Source organism: Oryza glaberrima, chromosome 12 (assembly GCF_000147395.1).
Source record: "Oryza glaberrima chromosome 12, OglaRS2, whole genome shotgun sequence".
In the NCBI taxonomy this organism is placed as follows: domain Eukaryota; kingdom Viridiplantae; phylum Streptophyta; class Magnoliopsida; order Poales; family Poaceae; genus Oryza; species Oryza glaberrima.
The window spans coordinates 15705544-15726279 of NC_068337.1; the positions used below are offsets into that span (position 1 = coordinate 15705544).

General features: G+C 37.7%; 1 long non-coding RNA gene across 1 annotated transcript; it reads right to left on the reverse strand.

The window, feature by feature from the left end:
* Positions 1-15045: 15045 nt before the first annotated feature.
* Positions 15046-20446, reverse strand: LOC127757770 (uncharacterized). The gene is made up of 3 exons (XR_008013530.1): positions 17684-20446; positions 17436-17580; positions 15046-15346 (listed from the first exon to the last, which is right to left on the reverse strand). It is a non-coding gene; the product is annotated as an uncharacterized LOC127757770 (long non-coding RNA).
* Between the last annotated feature and the right edge of the window lie 290 nt (positions 20447-20736).

Consider the following 20736-nt stretch of genomic DNA (forward strand, 5'->3'; position numbering starts at 1 on the left):
GGGTTTAGAGAGAGAAGCTGGTAAGACGTCAACGGCGATTGCACAGTGCCCAACTTTGATCCGTGGATGGAAGTGAATGGATGGATGGATGTACTACAAGACAGGAATAATTTATGGGAAAAGGGGCATAATATTGTGCTGAGGTCATCACATGCCATGCACTATAGTGCCATTTGTGCTGTGCCCCCCTCTGATCATGACTACTAGCTAGCTAGTTTATGGTTACCAACACATTCTAGCTATGTGCACATCTACTGGCTTGTGTGGTTTTTAATGTATATTATCAGCCACTTAATTGCTCAGTAACACCATAAAGATCAAATATCCATGTGAGCTAGAAATAAATAAATAAATATATATATATATATATAGTAAATTTGTTTTATGCTCCATGGTGCCCGGGCACCATTGTTGAAATTTAGTATATACCCAATTCAAATGAGTATGAAACTTTTTCAATTACTTAGGTATTAACATTAACTACTTTACTAACTAGTTCAAAGCAAGTTTGAACTGAATTTGAACTTGCTTTTGTTAGATTTTGATTCTAGGTATATAGCATCCATACATATAATTAGTTAGGTATGTAATCATGGATTGTAAAATAAAGTTAAATTTGAGTTGTTTTGTTGATAAGTATAGGTATGAATCGAATTATTATAACTCAAATTTTGAAAAATTTGAGTGATTTGGTGCCCCATATGAGTGTCCTATATATATATATATATATATATATATATATATATATATATATATATATATATATATATATATATATATATATATATATATGTATGTATATAAAACATTGATGTGTGACTTCCTTTATTAAAAAGAAAACATTGATGTGTATAAATCCGGTACTCCCTCCGGTTTCATATTTCCTTAGACGTAACCTTATTTACGGAATAATTCATTAAAGTACCTTTGAACTCACCTTTTCTTACATTGGAAATAAAAAAAATAGAATCAACAGGAAATATGAAACCGGAGGAAGTAAAATAAAAACAGTGTTTTTCATCCAACCCTCGATTTGCATCATAATTTTGCCACTGATATCTACATCGACAGAAAATATAGAACCGGATGAAGTATACTTTTCAAAAATTTTCATATTTGTAGTGCAACTCATCTAGAACACGAGCTAGAAGTCAACACAAATGGTTCGCGGCCGTCTGCGAAATAACACGACATATCACGGACGATTCTGTTGCTACAAACTTCAGTTATTGTTACTCTAATAGTGGTGCTCTGCCGATGGTGGGGGCACACATGGATGAGACAGTGCTTACTGCTCAGGGATGATGCATGATGAAATGAGTTGGCCCTAGATAATAAACACATAGATCTAGCTAGCTAATATAGCAATTAATTGTAGTAAATTAATTACTCCCTCTGATTCAAAATATAAGGCACAACTAGATGTTTCATAATATAAGGCGTGCATGCATATATGACAGTAATTAACTATGACCTTCTCTCTACTAAATTATTGTATTTTAAATCCCCCACCCTTAAAATCTCTAATTATATTGGATACATGGATTCTATTTATCGGAGTGATCCAAACGAGGTGATGATAATAAATATTTCTTAATCTTTGAGTTACGGGTGGTTATGTCTTATATTTTAAAATAGAGGGAATATAAGTACTATAAGCTAATTGAATCAAAACCGTCTGCATTAATTATCTCTTTATTTAAAACTATAAGAACAATAGACCTACAAGAAAGAACAAAAAGGATCTAAGCTACCTCTTCTCTCTTCTCCAACTAAAATAACGAAAGAAGTGGATCTAAACCATGCATCTCCCTCTCTTTTCTACTAAAGTAAAATATACTCCCTCCATTTCTTTCACTTGTATATAAAGGACATATATAGTCATAGTCCCCGATTAATGATTATATTTTATTTTTTTATTTTTCTAATAATATATTTATAAAACTATAAAAATAGAATTGCATGAAATTATTTTTTAATGAATCTAATAATATCATATTTCACACATCAATATCTTAATATTTTTTTAAAATATTATTAGCGAGTCAAGATTTTGAGGTTTAATAATTAAAAAAAAATAAAACCTCGCTAAGGTGTAATCTTCAAAAATAAAGTAGGCCCTCCACCAAATCTCCTAACCTTAGATCTACAAAAGAATATATGGACCAAATTAATCTCCTAGCTATCTGCAAGCCTGAGCTTAAGCAGCTCAAAACAGCTCTAACAGACAAATCAGTGGTAGGCCGGGCTCCTGGTCTCGAGTTGTGTAATAATGCAAGACAGTTTTTTTTTTTTTTTTTTTTTTTTTTTTTTTTTTTTTTTTTTTGCTTAGATCTGCATGTGAATCATTGCTCACAGATTTGCCAAAGAAACCATGAATAGGAGTATATATTACTGGTGACGTTTAGTGCAATATATATATGGTAATCGCTCCATGCCTTTCTCAGTTGATTTCGTAGAGAGAAATTATCACTGCAGAGAGCCACATCTATTTATTTTTAGTACTCACATTTGTTCATGTACATCCACTTCTGTCCCTTTGACTTTCCATGTAGAAGACAGAAAATAAATTATAAAAATCAATTATAAAAAAGCTGTAAAAGAAGTTCATCGGCTCAGTATAGAAAACCATTTCCTAAAAAACTTTTAACGGTGAAAGAGATCTTTTCTTCTTAGAAACCAACTTGAATTTCCCTCGCAAAAAAAAAAGAAACCAACTTGAATTCTAGGAATTACAAAAGAAATGTTAAAATAATTAGAAATTTAAACTCAAAAACTCAAAAATTTAAAATATATAAAAATGCAAAAATGTTGAATCAACATTCAAACTCATAAATAATCACAAAGAAATGACAAAAGAAAACTCAGTGCGGTGAGGCCAACGAGCTTATAGCTATGTTGGGTCATCACCATCTTCACCTTGCACTTCTAGGGCTGAAAACAGAACGGATTCAGATGAATACAGTTTATATCACATCATATCCCATATTTTCTAAGCGGATTTAGAGTGGGTGCACCAGGTGTGTGGATACGGGTGTAGAGCAGATTGTTTCGGATGTCATGACTGGTATGGAGTCGGTGTAGAGGCACGGAAACTAATTGAAATTGTTGGATGTTACATGTATATGCAATCAATACAACATCAAACTAGCAAAGGCAGAAGCGGGAACCAGGAGGGGCGTCGCTTTGCCACTACCATGTGAGGTGTCATCTTTCGCTGTGTTGTCACAAGGTGGAGGCATGAGTCATCGACATGTGGATGTTTCAACTGGAGGCGCGGGATGAATATTAACGCGCATCACTTGCCACTCGCCTAGTGGGTGCAGTAAAAGCACATCGTCTTAGCTTCCATCTACCGTCGGCTGTGGGTGTCAACGGTGTCGTAAGACGAACGGGTGAGAAATTATTGAAGGAAGTTGAGATGGTGAGATGAGAGCTAGGTTTAGGGGCAGAGCCATATTAATTGGAGGCACACCTAGGGATCAGTTGTATTATTTTTACCCTAATTCTCTATAAATTCAAAAAATTTATGCAATTTATTTGGAAATTACATGGAATCATTGTCCTAAGCCTAGGGCTTGAGCCCTAGCTGCCCTATGCCTAGATCCTCCACTTGCTAGATTAATTGATGGATTAATTGGGCCATTCAGTTTATTAATGGGCTGAGGAAGTCGAATTATCCGTCAAACAGTCAACGGATAATCTAATCAAAATATTGGATAATGCGCATCCAGTGTATTTTTGCAATATATATGCCACATCCAAACCCAATACGCACCATATATACTACTCCTATCTGATATGTTTTCATCCCTCTTTTTTTTTATGCATTTGAGGGGGAGGAAGGGAGGGTCGATTGGAGAGGATAGGAGGAAAAAGAAAAGGATTGACGGCTGAGATTGTCTTTTAATTAATCCAACGGCTCGGGGGATAGGCTTCAATTCGTGCAACGAAATCGTCCTCGAGGTTTCTGTTAATTGCGCACTTATGCTTAGTTTCTCCTTAATTTTAATTGATTTGTCTCATGTGTTTTGTTTGCTTGTGACTACATGGATGGAACACACGAGCTGTAATTAACCAAGTTAATGATCAATTATCGATCGATGGGCCTGTGCATCGCATTGTACGTTCGTACGTTGCACCTATATTGATTTTATTGTTAATTATGTGAGTGCATTGCATATGGTTATTGGCATTGCTTATAAACCATATATACTGTGGGATGAAACACAAGTTTGGAAGGTGATTGGCTGCTTTCGCAACGTCGTAGTACGCTTCGTTTTGTCACATCAGATGGGAGTACGTACGGTGTGCGTGTGATGGTGCCCAATTAACTGGGATCCACGCTATATATATATATATTCCTTCCTTCAGGGTCCTCTCCCTTACCTGACCATACTTTTCTTTTTTCTGCCATACATGCGTGCAGCATCTCTTCACGTGGTATGAAAAATCGGACGGCTGAGATAAATCCACAGGGCCAACAATAATTGTTGGTATATACTTCATATCATGAATACATGATTGTTTTTAGTGACTCGGATCCACTACTACAGAAACGATTTTTGCATGTGGCTATTTATAAATTTCGCATGCGAAATAAAGATTTTTGCATGGCACCCGCAAGCGAAAATTGTTTTCTTAGACAGGCATGCTAAAGCCGCCTTGCTCTATAATTATGGCAAAACAAATAAAAATTCCAAAAAAACTGCAAAACCCTAGCCCGCATTTAGCCACTGCCACACAACATCCCCGAAACACTAGCCCGCATCCTGAGGTCACCCACGACACGATGAAGGAGGACCTGAGGCGTGCTAAGGAGGATCCGCTCATTGCCGCCGGCCGCTTCCAAGTCCGGCGTCGCCAGATCTGTCCTTGTGTTGTTGTCGTCGTTGTCGTTGCCCTAGCCATCGCCATCGTTGTCTTCATCGTCTTCGTTGTCGCTAAGGCCGGTGGAGGTGGATTCGCCGCTCCCGAGTTTGGCGCTACTGGATCTGGCCTCACGCAGCTTGCCACCGTCATCGTTGTTGTCCTAGCTGTTGCCGTCATTGTCATCATAATCGTCATTGTAGCCGATGCCAGTGGAGATGGATCTGCCGCTCCCAAGTCTGGCACCGCTGGATCCACCCATCCCGGGCCCGAGGGCGGCAGATCTGCTGCCGCGTGGCTTTGTCGCAGCCATAACCACCGTTGTCGCGGCCACGGTGGAGGAAAGGGAGGGGGAGGGGATGGCCGTTGAAGGAGGGGTAAGGAGAGAAGAAGAGAACAGAGTGGGGTTGGGGGGAGGGAGGAGAGGAGATATTTTAAGAGAGCAGAGAATAAAAGAGGGGCAGGGGATGGGGCAGCTGACTGGATGCTAGAAAAAAAATCATCACTACCCTACCAAGTCAAATAGCAAACATCTTATGAAACCCGAAGCATCGAGTAGAGAGCATAGGAGATATTGCTGGGGCTCAGCATGCCAGTCAACTTCAGCCTGAGACATGCCCGACAAACCATTCGAAGATGGCGACCAGATGTGTTACACATCTCAGGAGACTTGACCAAATCGCTGGAGCTCTACAATATCTCAAATGCTCTAAACTCATACTCATGTGAAACTAGTTCCTAGGACAAGCACTAGCTTCACATTTTCATCGAAGCAATGATAAACAGAAATAGGACATAAATAGAAAATAAAACTCAGATTACTACTAGATATATTTACCTAGGCCATCCGGCCTGATATATAATAATATGTGGAAGCTTGTATACCCGTTCCCACAAGCAGCCGACGGGCCTCTTCACAAATCTACCTGCGAAAATTGATTTTCGCACGCGATCCTTGAATCGTCCTAGGGGAGAAATTTTTGTATACGGAGATAGTTATAGTCCACCTGCAACCTAGAGGTAGGGATGAAAACGGAGCGGATAGTTTCCATCCGCTCCAGACAAAAACGGATACAAATACCTTTCGGATCGGATATATAATTCTCGGATAGTTCGGATACAGATACGAATAAAGATATTTTCTACCGGATACGGATACAGACATGGTATTGGGATTTCCGTCGGATACGGATAATAATTCGGATATCCGTAGAAGCCATGAGACATATCGCATTTCTTTCTAACTCTATAACCTTCAATATACCTTTATAGATTTTAATAGTAGTTTATCTCTTAACACTAGTCCATACTATTAATATTATTTAAATTTTAAAAAATATTTATAAATTATACTTTATTTTATATAAAATGAGCTAATTATATATGTTGATATTTGTTTCTATTAGAAGTTGAGTTGGTTTTCGTGATCCGAGAAAAAAATATTTCCGTATTCGTGTCCGATCATATTCGATTCTTATTCGTATTCAAGATAATCCGTATCTGTTTCCGTATTCGTTTTCGTATCCGATAAAAAATATAAAAACGAATATGGTATGAGCATTATCCGTTCGTATCCGCTCCATTTTCAGCCCTACCTAGTGGGAGTTTTGACTGGAAAATCGATTCTATAAAACAAATAAATTTTTATTAGGATACACTTATGAAACATAATAAATTTTTAATATCAAAGTAGTTTTAAGACAAATATATGCATAGCATTTTTTAAAAAATTTCCAACTAAATATTTTTGAAATTTAGTGATGACCAAAATTTCACAATCTTATGCTGCTACCTTTCTTTTCAATTTTTGTTCTCTATGTTTTGTAAGGTTCCACCTATGATAAAAATTCCATCCTTTTGTCATGTCAGAAATTTTGGTTGATACATATATAAGTGTACTAATTGAGAATCTAGTGGTTGATAAGAATAATGAGCTATAGATAAGGGGTGGGGGGGGGGGGGGGAAGAAAGAAATAACCATGCATCTTATTAATTAGACGAGACCCCACAATATTACTCATCCCATTAATTCAATCCACAGTAAGAAATTGATGAGATAGTACGCATCATGCATCGCTATAGGCGGCTGGAGATGCACTGCAGTGCCGATATTAGGTCCTTGTCTCACGTCGTTTCGATCGATCCCTGGCAGATGAGAGACTGAGAGAGAGCAATCTGGAATGGAACTGCAAAACTATAAAGGTTTTGGAACGGAATCTGCAAGCATCCTTTCAGCTGATGGCCACTGCATTGCATGCAGTAGTAGTAGCACTCGCCTGCCACTTGATCATCTTCGTGTCTGGGCAATTGTCGGTCGTCCCAAATTTGTGCATCATTTCTAAATGTGTGTGCATGTTGCCGGCCTGGAGGGTGAGATTTATAGAGTTACCACAAATTAAATACATATCTACTCCATCTGTCTCAAAATAAACACTACGCTGGATAAGTCATTTGTCATAGATAAGTGGTCACTGATACCTGTAAGAGTTACCTTTGACCGCAATCAAAACCCGTTACATGTAACCTTCATATGTGATGGGTAGTTATTTTAACTCGTCATTGGTGACCTTTATTTGTCATGGACATACATTTTAGCCCGTCAATGGTAACTTTCATCTACGACGGATGATAATTGGGACCCATCACAAGGTGAAAAATTGAAAAAATAAATATAAAAATAATTTTCACCTAGCTAGTTATAGACCTTTATCTGGGCATTTACAAATCACAAAAATCATCACAATCACATTCACATTCATCTAGACACAACAAAATCACCCAGCTACGGTGGAGCTTATCCAACTATTTGCCCGGTGGAGCTCCGCTCCGCCGTTCGACACCACTAGATCTGGTGATTCAGGCTAGACATGTGCACCAGGCAGTCGGGGGCGTTCAGATCTAGAGACAGGTGCCGACGTTGACTGAGTTGGCGGGGGGAGGTGGGGTCGAGGATGCTATGGAGTTGTGCCCCCTCCACAGCCATGGTTGCCTCCATCACTAGTTCCTTAGGTGGGGTGACCAAATCCGGGCACTGCAAACTCCGGAAAGGCTTGATCTAGGTGAGGCCAGCCCGCGGGCGGAGGCAAAGTTGATGACCGGTGCTTGGGGTTGTGGAGACGGTGGCCGGCACTCGCGGTGGAGAAGGCGGCCTCCGGTGCGCTCAAGCTAGAAGATGTAGAGGACGGATTGCAGGTGGAGGCAGAGGCAGTGGCCGGCGCGAGCGAGTAGAGGCGGAGATGATGGAGGTGGAGCTAGGGTTGCGGGCACTAGGTTAAGAGAGTGATGATGCGGGGGAATCGAGAGAGAGGGTTGATAAGGCTTGGTTGGATGGCCGAATAGATAAGATTAAACTCGTTAATTACCAAATGACGGGTAAAAACAAAAAACAATTTAAGATTAATTTTTTTACCATTGAACATGTTGTATTTATCGCCCGTTACATATGAGTGTTCTCATCTCTGACCAACTGTATTTATAAACCCGTCACATGTGTAGGTCATCTATGATGGGCTGACATGTGTGCCCGACAGATGTTACCTTTGTCCAGTGCACAAATGGACCCGTCACAGATAACCCCTAACCTGTGATGAGACTTAGCCCACGGTCTCATCTATAACGGCCTCTAGTCCAACCCGTTACAGATGAGGCCATCCGTGGTAAGGCAGTCCAAGCCATCATAGATGGTCTTGTTTGAGATGGGCAAATCTAGCGTAGTGAAATCAATTTTAATTTTATACATGAATCATAATATAGTTTATCTCCATATTTATATATAAAAGTTGGCTTATTTTGGGATGGAGAGAGCACTTCTCATCTATTATGATATATTTTCGGTTTAACCTCAAAACCTTAAAATACTAATAGATGCAGAAAATAGGAGAATTGACATCTAAAAAAAAGATATAGCAGTAGATTTGTCTTCCAAATATTATATTTAATTTTTTTTAGTAATTTCATAATGATACGATTAGAGAAGGAAATGACCAAACATGTACATAACATACTATGTCAAAAATTGGTCCCAAAAGCCAGGAAAGATTCAAAATCATTTACCCACACTTATGGCAAGTTTTAGCTAGAAATGAACTTATAACCTTTGATGCAGAACCCCATTTAGGACAGGTGATTGAGAAAACATATGAACAGGAAAATGGTAGGCAGAGTCTCAATCCATTGTTCCAAATAACTAAAAAGATTTTCTCATAAAATTCAGATCCTACAAAATTCCTTTAAATATCCTTTGGTCCAAAAGGGGCCTAAACCCTTGAATTCCCTCAAAGCTCTATTTTCCACTCTGCAGTGCCTCTGTTTCTGTAGTTCTTGGAGGACTTTTCTATGGCCGCCCCTACAGGTGAAAACTTACAATTGCTCTTTGTTTTCAAATGTTAATTTTCTTGAAATATTGGAAGATAAAAACAACCGAATTTCGAGCCAAATGGCATATTTCAGCTATAATTTTGTCCAAGTTCCTATTTAAATTCTGGAAATGGAGCATTGTCCGGTACATGCCTACATGGAATTTGCACATTTCTTAATTAACTCCTTTCTTGAACTGACTTATCGGAATAGAGTTTCCATTATCTATTGCAAATAAAAATAGTTGCATGCATTGGATTACTTAATTTCATGAATCATTGTTTGCAATACTGATGAACAATGCACATCGATTACGTACCTAAATTGGTTATTTATACATTTTAATGCACGTTTTGTATCCCTGAAAAAAAAAGAGTGCACGTTTTGTATTATTGATCATGATAACACATATGCCTAACTAATTCAAGGACTCATTGGCTTCATGACAATTATCAGCAAAGTATCATTTGAAAAAGAAAAAAAAAAGAGGAAAAAACGAGTAGTCAACTTACTAGTGCATGCCATGGGGAAGTCCACTATGCTGTACAGAGAGAATAATGCCAGCTATTTTTGCCTGCACAGCTGAATTTTGCAAGCTTCTGTTGTGTCACAGCTGATAGCCTACTACCTAATTATTCAGGGTTATGTACTTCGAATTTTTTGACCTTGTGCTAATCTTCGGGTTTTCCTAGTGGAACGCTCTGTTCCTTGTCAAATGTTTGCTGATAATGACGTTAGTACAACTTTGAATTGGTTGGGTTTTTCTGACCATTTGGTCAAAGTTTTTTTTTCCTGCAATTTGGGTAGTTCTTTCAGTGTCAGTACTTTTGGTGATGTCTCCATGTTGTTTCTTATTTACCAACTTGGATCCTTTTGTCAGAGTTTTCTGTTTACCATTATATGCTCTAAAGAATTTTAAATTCAGAAAATTGCGCTGTTTTTTCTAATTTCATTCAAAAGCAGGATCATATAAGTGATGCTTTATGACTTATATATGTAATCTGATTTTTTTTTTTTGAGAGCTCATATTTTGCCAACAGTTTCATTCAGTCAATTATTGTGATACATGCGTAAGATGTTCAGTTATACAGGTTCAAGATCCCTTTGAGGCAGAGAATGTATTTCATCAATTACTTTCTTGACTCTTTGGAGTACAGTAAACCATTATAGGGATGCTTGTCTGTCATTGAATTTATAAAAAAAAAGATCCTTTGATGCACTCAGTGGGTGAGAGATACTCATCGGCTGTAGATGGTGGTGTTTTGGTGTCTGTTTGATACTGTTGGTACCCCTTTACTCTTTCTTGTTTTGTTTGGATGTTGAATGACATAATGTGATTGCTTCACTACGGTTAGTTAGGTGACACCAATGTATCAAACTATTTGGGTGTCATCCTTCAAACATTTAATTTTTCTCTGATAGGCAATCCAAAACTGTTCAAGAAAGAAAGTGTCAATCAGATAATATTTGCCTCAATAACTTGGCCCATTAAATGAAAATGCATTAGGCTTGAAAGACAATTTATTATATGAAAGGAAGTACATAGATACTTTTTATGAGGCGGTAGGATGGTCAGGGTAAATGTTTATGTATTTTTCCCATGAACAGAATAGATTGTTTCGTATGTTCTGTTGCCAGCTTTGTTTCCAACTTATATATCTCTGTACATGAATATGTCTCTTGATTTGTTTCTTTAGATAATGGACATTTCATTAAGTAACTACATGTCTCTCGATGCCTATACCTACTGAGTGCCATTTGATTCAGTGGGAAGATATTTTTGCAGCTGCAATTGTCAGTTGTTTCAGAAACCAGAACTAGATTATCCATTGAAAACTTCAGAGTAACCTCATGATCCTTCAATAATTTAATAGTGGCATCTGAAATCTATGACTTGTTTACAGGAAATAATCTGTTACCCACTTGCAATGCTTCAAGTAAACGTGAACAACTGGTTCTTGAGCATTTACCTAACTAACTGTGTTGAGGTAACCATGCAGAAGTGCAGAAACTGTTCATAATCTAGTTTTTCACACCCTGCATGAAAGTGACTCGGTGCTATTAATGCCGTATAGTTTTGGAAAACCTGTTTAAGGAAGTGCTTAAATGTTGTTGGTACTTGTTAGTGATGCCTTTTGGTTACAGTTAGTGTTTTTTTTAATCAAAATTGTTGACCCTGGCCCTCTTGGTTTGCTATCTGTCAATCTCACTGCTGGGCTTAATTTGACATGAACTGATGGTCAATTTATAGTGTAGCTCTTAAATTTAACATGGGTATGATACCATATATGTATACTTGATTTGTAGTGCCTCTCAATATTATGAGTAGAGCGTTCTTAGCTGATCAATTTTGTAGATGCTCTTCTCAATCTCACAGTGCAATTACCATGACCCTAATTGATTACCTGAAATGCATTCTCTGTAGTGTTGCCAAAATGAAACCATATAATAATCTGTCCTTCCTACCATGCATATGCTTCACACCTTGCTGCAGAAATGTTGTTTTCTCCCATGTCACATTCCTGATGCACTTGCACGGGTACCTGACAACCCTTGAAGACATTTCAGCCATTTTCAGGTTAATTTCCAGTCAATAGCACCATTAAGCCTGACCGTCCTATCAGGTACATGTCCTTCTCCTTGCTGCATCCCCAGCTGCACCTGGAGTGCTGCATTGGGGAATCTGAGAATGTCTTGTGCCTTAAATTAACACCATATCATCCATTGGTGCGAAGTCGATCGTCATGAAGGCGTGATCAGCGATCGTACCTTTAATGATGGGTGCCCAAGTACTGGTTTCTGTACATGTTCTTGGAGGTGGAGATGGTGGTTGAAATCTCTCAGAGAGAGGCACACTCACACACACCTCATGGCAGCATGTCACCTGTTCATCTCACCTGTTCATCTCTCTTTCAGGAACATCTTGTTCTACATACTTACATTGCTCAATTTTGCGCGATTCGATCTAATATGCGGTTTTTGCTTTCGGAGAAGGCGTCCATTTTCAATGATCATACCTTCTTCTCCTCTTGCAGCTGCTGGGTGCCTTGACTTGCTAGGAAATAGTTTGCAGCTCCTTTTCCATGGATGCTGACCTCCTACTGTCCCTTAGCTGCATTCCCTTTCCATGATGATGACATGCTACTTGAACACTTTTCATCAGAGTATCAGATTCTGCTGCAAGGTGCTTCCCTCTCTGTGTGCCACCTTGCAGCAACATAAGGTCACTCACCCCCAGTGCATAAAATCTATATGATCTTGCAAATTGTGTTTTCCTTTTTGAGTTCAATGTCTCTGAGACAAGTTAGGCTGGATCGGTGTTATTTACCTTATCTTTCTTTGGGTAAGGAAAGGAAGAACTTTGAAGCCAAGACAGGGTAATATAGAGTAGTAGGAAAGTGGAGCTGTTGCATCTCCAAACAATTGGAACTTGTGTTTCTACTTTGCCGGCATGAAAGCAATTTTTAAGCAAGTTTATCATGAATGCCCCGGCATTGCAAACATGGACCTTTTTTTTATCTAACAAACTCGGTGAACTTTTTTTTTCGGAGCTTCGAAAATGGTTGAGTGGTATGGTTCAAATAAGAGTAAAAAACAATCAAATCTTGGGATTTCATTTTTTTTCCAATAAAACCCAGTAAAAGAAGATGCAATGGAATTTCAGTAGAAGGATGCAAGAAAGAGAGAGTTCTACAGGGTGCAGAATATAGGCTTCCTGCTAGTAGCTGCTGCACACAATGTCATGGGACTGTTCATGTGCTTGGTTCATCAGGGAAAATGATAAGACATCTGCACCAATTATTGTGAGTGCCTATCTAACTTTGCATGTTCCTGTTTACATTTTAAAATTTCTTTCTTCATTTTTCATGAAAAAAACAACAGCCTAATCAATGCCTGAAGTCTGAACTCTGTTCTTCTCTACGTTATTACTGTTTCAACAGGATGGCACAGTGTTATTGATGGTAACGGTTTTCTCTATCTGTTAATCTGACCTGCTACATAATTGTCATCATTTTTCTTAAATCTCCTCCATTCTGGCACCATCAAACCAAAATCTCTTTAGGAGAAAAAAACCAATCCAAAAGCAAAAGTTAATTTGAAAAGAAACAAATATGAAAAACAATATGTTACTACACATCAAAGGACAACTAAAATTGTGTGCATGAAGACGTAGGTAGATATTGTGTCATACTGTCATAAGCAAAGGCTCAACCAAACGCCACTAGATAGATAGGAGCATCATCAACTTCACCTAACAAAGAGGCAACAGTATCACCGGTGGAGATGATGGATGATGAGTAGTAGTAGACAGGCAGCCTTCCCAATGGCTAATGCACACAATTATAGCATAATTAACACACCAAAAGAGCCATGATTAACCTAGAGAGGAATCATTTGGTAATTGGAGGAGAGGGCTCATGAGGAAATATGCCCAAGTTTTTCTTTACTTCCTCTCTTTTCTCCAGAAAAATATATGGTGTGATTTCTCCTTTTTTGTTATTTATATGTGATGCATAGACCAAGAACAAAAATAAAGGGTAATGTTATACAGATTTTTCTTTGCAAAATATTTTTCAAATATAAATGTTAAGTACCATTGTATTTCTATTACATTGAAGACACATTGCATATGGTGCCCAATTTTTATGCATTTGAGTACCTGATGGAGACTACAAATACAAAACATACACCCACGATGTTCTAGTAATTTTGCCAGATCTTTCTAAATATTTTTTTGAAAAGTATACTATCTCGTATTTCTTTTCGACAAAAACATTTTTTCCATACCATCACAAAATGCAGTTTGGGTAGGCCTAGATGAAGAGGGTTTCTTATTCAACATCGGATTATAGGATATAAGGGGTTTAATTTCATTTTTTTATAAAAGATTTATATAAAAAAGTGGTGTTTTAGATGGTACCTAATTCTGAGGCATTGAGTACTTGGGATGCAAGGGTACAAGTACAAAATGTGTAAGACACATGAGGCCGGAGAAAGTGGTTGTGAACTTGTGATGGGATGTTCGTTAAAACTTAAAAGTTGTGTCGCCTTAATATTTATTTATTTAGCACTTCATTGAGGGCATATCTTAATGTTAATTATTCGCAGTCTCACGTGCTGCTTACATAAATAATATAGTCCTTATTAAGGGAATGGGGAATGATATTGATATATGTGAGATGTCATTAGCTAAGCTATTAAATACAGGGACTTGGTTCCTCTCCAAAAATATATATATACAGCGACATTGCTGCCGAAATACTAATCATGAAATTATATTTCATTGCTTTAATCACGTGTTTTCAGCTTATAAACAACAGCAAAGGAACTCAACCATATTATAAGAGAGTTACTCCCTCTATCTCAAAATAAATTGAGTTCGAAATTTGTTTCAAAAGCTTTAGTCCGTAAATTAAGAAATTTTATCCATTCAGTATCCTTTACTCATACATCGATACTACTTTTACTTTGCCTTTTTTACACCACTCACTTTTTCTTGGGATGTAATGGTTCGATTTATTTTGGGACTTAAGCGAGTATCTCTGAATCAAAATGTTCATCTTAGTGTAAATTGGATTGCTCAACTTCTTTATGTATATTAAGGGGACATGGTTTCTCTAGTATATACACTCCGATAGTTATATTTTACTTATTGTTTAGATATTAACAAAGTCTTCATTAGACATTGTTCACTACTACATTTACAATATTATTAAAATGCTACACAAAAGTACTTTTATCATAAACTACTAATTACTCTGTGCCGCTGCACTTAATTTAACTGTTGTGTAGCCAATACAAATAGTGTGTTGTGTCTGCAGCTACAGCGGCTACGGCTGCGTGCAGCGGCTGCCCTGACCAGCCGAAAATGCCCAATATATGTTTATAGATTAACTGTGATATTTGTTTGTATGCATGCATTCTAAATCTTAATTAGTTTTTTTTTTTGCTAAAACTAATTGCACATAATGTACAAACCTCATGTTGTTGCACTCTAAGCATGTATTAGTCTTCAATTGGCCGCCGACAGGCAGGCATCAAATCGTGAACCGGAGGATGTTTGGTGAAGCGTACGGCATCAGGACCATGAACACTTTGGAACGGAGCTGCCTAGTAAATACTAAACAAAACAAAATAAGTTTAGGGAGTATTAGCATGTAGACGTCTATTAAAAAGGACTTTTAAATTTGGTTTCTAAAGAGAAGAAACAAACAAAGGGTCGACGCAGAAAAGGACATTACCGTGACGGCTATTGTTGTATTTTAAATTTGATTGAATTCAGTGGTTTTACTTTCTTTTCAGAAAGGATGTTGCTCATTAGCTCCTTGATTAATGGACATCTAAGGCCTCTTATATGGTTAACAAATCACATCAGCCCAAAAGTAGTGTAGAACCATCGATCGTATATAGCAGGCCAAATGGCCAATATATATATGGAAAAGTAGACCATTTTACACCCTAACTATATATATATATATATATATATATATATATATATAGTTATTCAGCACATAAAAAAATATCGAAAAACGTAGGCATTAGGGAGGCTTTTTTCTTTTTGCGGGTGCAGCTTATAAGCCAAGAACACTTGATCAAAGCAAACGGAAAAACAGTTTTAGACTAAGATTTTCATACCTTTTCTCTTGGAAGTCTAGCATGAGCTGAGCGACAGAAAAAAAACTAAATTAATTCTAAAATTAAGTTTTAGAATTGAAATTTCAAATTGTTTGATGTCATTTCCTTTCAACTCCTTGGTGTAGAATCATTAGGTTTATTGTGTATTCCATATAGTAGAATAATTTATTCTAAATCCCCCAAAAAATGCACATGATAATTTTATACATGACTGTATTTTGCTTAGGCCTCTTCTAGGTTGTAGCACTGGCCTGTTGATTAATTCTGGCGAGCCAGGCCCAACGTTTTAGAAAGCCGGTATTGCAGAGATACTGGCCTTGGCCTCAATTTATCAAACATAAGTTCATATCAAATATCTAGGCCTAACAAAATGTAGCTAATTTTAAATTGAAATTTAATATATTTCTACCTATTTATTTTGGGTTCAAACGACACCAGCCAAATTACCAGTTCACCACCGTTTTTTTTTTAACCTAGGCTAGGACTTGCAAGCATCAGTCAGGAAGGTCTGGGATCAAGAGGTAAACAGAGCAGACTATGATTTGTACAAATAAATAAATAAAAAAAGACCTCCCTAGGACAAAGAAACAGATCAGACTGTGTGTTCGCACCTCCTGGTTGGAAACACTTCCCTCCATTAGAAAAAACGGAGCATGCTATTAGCACGTCATTAATTAAGTATTAGCTTTTTTTTCAAAAAATGGATTAATATGATTTTTTTAAACAACTTTCGTATAGAAACTTTTTCCAAAAAACACACGTTTAGTAGTTTAAAAAGCGTGCGCGCGGAAAACGAGGAAGATGGGTTGGGAAAACTGTGATAAGAACACAACAGAACCGAAAGCTTGTCAATTTCTGAACAACTCCCTGCCACTTTCATTATACTGACACTCCAGCATGTTTGAAAGATCCAGGTTTTAAAATATTTAAATGGCTATAAATAAAATATTGTTATAAAAAGGTTAAATAATAAAAACAATCAACCAGACCAGGGTGGACGAAATTGTGAAAAAAATATCTTTGAGATCAGTTTTAGAATATAATGAGATTATTTTATAACTTGTAAGTCACTCAATGCTTCTAGGAATCTGCTCTACTCATATTTTTAAGACGTGGAGAGAATTGATTCAACATGATCATGTGCAAATACATTGAAATGTGTCATGGTTTATCAGTAAGATAGTTAGGCTAATACAATTTCAAAACTAAAATTACAATGATAAGATTTTAAAATGCATAGATATTCCTCTATTCCAAAATATAAGGATTTCTGAGTTTTATATCTTGTTCCAAAAAAAAAAAGGTTTCTTCCCATCAATCATTTCTCCAAATTTCTCCCATCTTACCCCTACCTACCCTCTCACCTCCATTATTTTTGTTTTTATTGAGAGACACCGAAGTCTTTTCTCCTTAATTTTAATCTTTGATAAACATCCTAGAAATGTTTATATTTTCAATGGAGGGAGTAGCTTATAAAGAACAAATGCATAGACTAATCTACATTTGACCAATATGTGCTGTAAATTCAGGGACCACAAGACCATAATCTTCAGTTCATGTTCAGTACTGCGTACCTAATGAATCATTCCCAGTTTCTTCTGCTGTAATTGAACTATTTATTGCGAAATATGTTCCCGCGCCCCAAACACCAAATGGACCCAGCAAGGAAAACTCATCCATGATTCCTGCAAGAATGCAGGGTTGTGCACCCATCCAAGACTGCAGATGAAAAAGAGTAATTCAGCAAAGAGTCACTGTCAGATCACCAAAGTTGTAGAAAATGCAGCATTGAGATTTTTGCCAGGCTGAAGGATTGGCTCACCAAATTTTATTAAGAGGAAAAGGAGGGTTACAAGTGTTTGCAAGATCGACATTAAGCTGTCGAGGTGGGGTGACAACTGCACCGGTATTAGCCCCCCAAAAAAGACAAAGACATTGCAGGGGTTTCAATTAATCACACTCTCAAAAAATTCATGCTTCCTTCCAAATGATGATTTCCTCTCTTATATCGTTGTAATGCAGCACTGGGATCTCCTAAGCCTTGCCTGGCTGCATGCTTACCTTGTGTACAGGAAAGAATGAAGGTTAGCAGATCGTCGAACCAACACAAATGGTTACAACTTACAAAGACATCTTATCCTGATCGTTTCGAAGACTCAGGCACATTGGTCTTCAGGGCTGAAGGGTTCTCTGTTGAAACTAAGATCCGATACAATCTTACAATGTTGTGTCGTCCAACAGCACCCATATTACTACATCAGAATAAACGTATGATTCAAGAAAGCAAACAAGGTATTTCTGAAGAACCAAAACAAATAAGTGTATGTGTGATTCTTTTTAAAACTTATCAGGTTAATCTAGGAACAAAATAGAGGAAATGTACATGTTAGGTTAGAATCTAGAACTGCTGAGTCAAAAGTTCTCACCTTAATTAAGTTTAAACTGAATGCAAATTGACAAGTTTGATATCCCAAGATGATGAATTTACTACTAGTAGATATGAAATGAAAACTGCTGCATACATGTATGGCAACTCAACCAGCTAGTATGGGGAATGGGTATGATCATTGCTGGAAAATATATGGCAGCTCGTTATGTACCAAGCAGAGAAGTTGACGAGATACCTTCAGCTTCAAAGAAACTAGCTTGCTAGCAAGACCCATCTCTTTCTATTCTGAAGTATTGAGACATTCAAATGGTCTGACATGCAACTGTTGCTGCATGTGCTCTTAGGAGAATATCATCAATCAACCATTCTGATGCCCATCAATAGGGTAATTTCCATGCACAAATAAAACAATCATCCGGCTTAGAAACCATTAATTCACAAAGAAAACCATTGAAGGTTTTGTTCATGCCTAGCTATGTGGAAAGACTGAATGCAGAAGCCACCTCTTGTCGCTAGCAGTTTGGTGATGAATACAAACAAAATATTAGGGAACAGAAAATAGAGAAAAAGGGAAAGACGGTTCGATACATAGGTTCTATAAGCTGGTTCCAGCAGTAGTAATTAACTAGTCCAACTTTCCAACATCAGTATATGTCATTCTGTTGACAGCCCAAGTCTTAGGTAAGTATTCAGCACTCGTGACTTGGCAGATCCAGGAGATCAAGGTTGGCTGCCCATCAGTTTATAGATATCACTACTAAATCCATACCTTTTACTTTATGGACAGATTGCATTCGTTGATGACAATGATGATAACGATAATGTGCAACTCTTACTTCTTTTTCCTTTTTGACCAGCAAAGAAGTCAAGAAGATCCATCTAATAAGTTAACTGAAAACAAATTGAATCAGAAATAAACGGCAACAGAATAAGATCTTACTGGAGCTCGCGCATGCTGTTCTCACCAAGATCAGCATCGGTAGCATTGACACGGATCGAACTTTGGAACAACGAACTGGAGGGAGAGCTGCTTGCAGCCATCTCCCACCTGCCAAATCTAATGTATCACTCTGTGAGCACCAACAGATTGGCTAGTGTTGTACCAAAGAGAGAAGAATCTTGGCCAGATGCAGCCACTCCTTATTCTAGACTCTCTTTTTTTTTTTTTGGAACTAGAAAAGCATCGCACTCCTTATTCTAGACTAGTCCAACAACAATTTATTGGGGGACTTACCACCTGATCTATGCAGTGGATTTCAGCTTCAGAAATTGCTGGTGAGAAATAACTACTTGTTGGGAATGCTTCTGCCATGTCCAAAATTGGCGTATGCTTGGATAGGGCAAAACCACTTCTCTGGTGACATTGCACAGGCGATTCGAATCAATTTACAGGGATGCTTCCTCAGGAGTTCTGTCAATTGGTTTTACTGAACTTCTTGGATCTATCAAGCAATCAGATCTATGGGGACCTCCCTACTTGCTGGTCAAATCTTCAACAATTGTTTTTCCTAGATTTGTCAAGCAATGCTTTCTCTGGCAAAGTCCCAACCTCAACAAGCAAAAGTCTTCCCATCTGCAAGAACTTAACAATGGTAGATCTCCGGGACAATAGGCTATCTGCTGAAATTTCTTCAAGGATATGGGAAAGCTTGCCTTCTCTTAAAATTCTTCAGTTATGCTCAAATATGTTCGAAGGATACATACCCTGGCAACTATCAAATCATTCTCAACTGCAGCTACTTGATCTAGCTGACAATCAATTGGTAGGTTCAACCAGCACACAGCACATTTTGCTAACTTCAGATCAATGATGCAACAGAACAAAAGGCTCAACATTGGATCAACATATGTTGCGTTCACATATTCAAATTACTTTTTGTCCCCATATTCTAACAGAATTGAACTAATTTGGAAGAGCAGATCTTATACATTTGAAAGCACAATTCCACTTCTGGCAGTTATTGATTTACAAGCAACATTTTTTCTTATGAGATACCTGCAGAGTTTGCAAACCTTAAGGGCCTCCAGTTCCTAAAATTATCAAGAAATAATATATCTGGCAGTATCCCAAATGATATTGGCAATATGAATGCCCTAGAGTCCCTGGATTTATCTTGCAATGCATTTTCAGGTCATATTACGACCAACATCTCTAGCTTAACATTTCTCAGCTCCTTACATCTCTCTAATAACCACCTGTCAGTAGGGATGAAAACGGAGCGGATAGTTTCCGTCCGCTCCGGACAAAAACGGATACGGATACCTTTCGGATCGGATAATTCTCGGATAGTTCGGATATGGATATGAATACGGATATTTCCTCCCGGATACGAATACGGATATGGTATCGGGGTTTCCGTCAGATACGGATAATAATTCGGATATCCGGTGAATAGTGCTATTTGGATATCCGCATAAGCCATTAGACATACCCCATTTCTTTCTAACTCAATATACCTTTATAGATTTTAATAGTAGTTTATCTC